This window comes from Mus musculus, chromosome 16 (assembly GCF_000001635.26).
Source record: "Mus musculus strain C57BL/6J chromosome 16, GRCm38.p6 C57BL/6J".
Classification (NCBI taxonomy): Eukaryota; Metazoa; Chordata; class Mammalia; order Rodentia; family Muridae; genus Mus; species Mus musculus.
In genome coordinates, this window is record NC_000082.6 from 73072072 (window position 1) to 73074588 (window position 2517).

Consider the following 2517-nt stretch of genomic DNA (forward strand, 5'->3'; position numbering starts at 1 on the left):
GCCCCTATGGGCCCAGGTTAATTGTAAAATCATTGTTTTAATGGGGCAATTGATGCTGGTTAGTTAGAACCTAGAACTTAGTGGTAATTAAGGAAAGAGTAGCATCACAGAGGTGACGTCTTCTGGGAACGGTTTCCTGAGAGTCAGCACATGGAAGCTGTGTCCCAGAGGCAGCCTAGTTTGAACCTTGAGCTGGCAGCTGAAGTTGGTAGTATGAGTCACCCAGGTGCTACTGGTTTTGATGTCATAAAGGGGTCATGGAGAGCAGCTGTGGCTTGCCACTGTGAGAGGTCAGGAGAGACCATTGGTGAAGGTGCAGCCTCAGTAGCTGTTGAAGGCCAGATAGACTGAAGGAGTCATGAAGAGAAACCGAGGCTCGGCATCATGAATAAATCCTAGGACATTGGTAAAAGCACAGCCCAGTTGCAGTCAAAGATCCCAGCATTGTGGAGATGCCAGTACCTTGGCATGATCACCAAGAGCAGCAGTGGCCATAGAATGGCGCCTACCCGAGCTTAGAGGACAAGCTGTGTGTGCTACAGAGGAGCTGGAGAAGTGGCCCAAGCCCCTTGTAGGAGGCCAGAAGATGGTTAGTGAATCCCAGGTAATTGGATAGTGAGTTATTTTTACTTTTGGAGTTTGGTTTTGCTTTGTTCAGATTGCGATTACCCACTTGTTCTTCCCTTTTGAACTAAGAAAGTATTTAATTATTTTTTTATTTGTCAAGACCTCACAGTTGTGAGACTTTGAATTTTCTAAGACTAGATTTAAAAATAGACTAGCTGTTTTTAAAAGACAGAATTTTTAAGTGTTTGAATTTTTAAAGATGTGGGACCGTAAAATTTGGAATGTTTAGATAGTAATATTGATATTAACATACAGTCTTGGAGAACAAGAAAGGAAAGGTTTAACAGTGATGTGGTTTTATGTCACAAGGTTGCCAAGGAGTCAGTTGTGCTGGCTGGTTTTATATCAAATTGATAAAAGCTAGAGTTATCTGAAAGGAGGGTGTGGCAGGAATTTGATCACACTGTGAGCCCTGAGATTGTGTTATCTACTGAAAAAAGCCATGTCTCTAGTTGTGGTGTGGTTCAGCCCTTAGCACCCACTTTTAATCTCAGACAATGAAGGGAAGGTTAGTTTGTACAAGGTTGCAACCATGTTTGAAAGCGATGTCTAATCGAGTGGCCGACCGACGAAGTGAGGAATCAGAGAAAGATATGACAGAATAGGATCTGCCCAACTCTCATAAGAAGAGAGATGAAAGAGACAACGTAAGAGAGACCAGCACAGGGGGATGGAAGAGGAGGCTGCTTTACCAGGTAAGTTTTACAGAGACAGGTTGCAGAGACAGACACAGGTGAAGATAGATCAAGCCAGAGAGTGTGAAGGGGACAGAAGATTAGAACAGATTGCCAAAATTATTATGAGGCCAAGCAGAACAATTTACACAGAGGCCAGGAGAGAAGCCACATCGAATCAATCAGCTTAGAGAGGAGTTGAGTGAGCCAGCCAGCCTAGAGCTCAGAAAGAACTAGAAAGGGTGAGTTTATTCAGTAGTAAGTCTCAGAGGCAGAAAACATTCTAGGGCTAGACTAAATTGTATGGAGGCTAGAAGCTTCCAGGACTAGGCCTAGGTTAACAGACTGGGTCAGTAAGCCTGGGAGACAACAATTATATCAGGATTATTTTCACAGGATGGAACCTCAGTTGAGAAAAATTCCTTCATAAGATCTTTCAATTTTCTTAGTTAGTGATTGATGGGGAAGGGCTCAGTCCATTGCGGGTGGTACGTATCCCTGGGCTCGTGGTTCTGGGTTCTATAAGAAAGCAGGCTGAGCAAATTATGAGAAGCACGTCAGTAAGCAACACCCCCCCCCCCCCACCCCATGGTCTCTGAAGAGGCTCTGGCCTCTAGATTCCCTTTGTTTGAGTTCTTGCCCTGATTCCCCTCAGTGGTAGACTGATACCTGGGAGTGTAAACTAAAACACCTTTTACTCCCCAAATTGCTTTGGTCACGGTGTTTTAATCACAGCAATAGTAACCCTATCTAAGATAATCGTGAATTAGACTCACCAGTCCTGTAAGTCTGAGAACAAGAAAAGTAGATTATCTCGTGTGTCTTTTAATATAACGATTGTGTGTGTGTGAGAGAGAGAGAGAGAGAAACTACCACTCACTGTAGTCAAGTTCATATAAAAGCTTCTATACTGCTGTTGCTGGTTTTAGAGATAGGGTCCTTCCCTGTTGCTAGGTTGGCCTCAAAACTTGTGGGTTCAAGCGCTCCTCTGGCACTCGATCTTGTGTAGCTAAGTCTTCTGGTGGAAGCTAGCACTCTGCTTTTGTTGTTTTAATTAGAGTTGACCACAGGCAGTCTTTCTGGTTTTCCTTCTGTTCCTCAGAAACAGCCTGAGGTTCGCACTTCCGGAGAACACTTTGTCTGAACAGCCAAATGCTGAGATTTGGTTTGATTTGTTTATCAGCCAGCTCTGGGCTGCACATCTCTGTCGCTCTGG

At 44.1% G+C, this 2517-nt stretch overlaps 1 long non-coding RNA gene across 5 annotated transcripts in view; it reads left to right on the forward strand.

The window, feature by feature from the left end:
* The first annotated feature begins 274 nt into the window (after positions 1 to 274).
* The window catches only part of 4930500H12Rik, a 338085-nt gene continuing 335842 nt past the window's right edge, over positions 275 to 2517 (forward strand). For all 5 annotated transcript variants that reach the window (XR_876153.2, XR_876151.2, XR_876152.2 and 2 more), the window contains exon 1: positions 275 to 604. This is a non-coding gene — a long non-coding RNA (RIKEN cDNA 4930500H12 gene). The remainder of the gene's footprint in view (positions 605 to 2517) is intronic.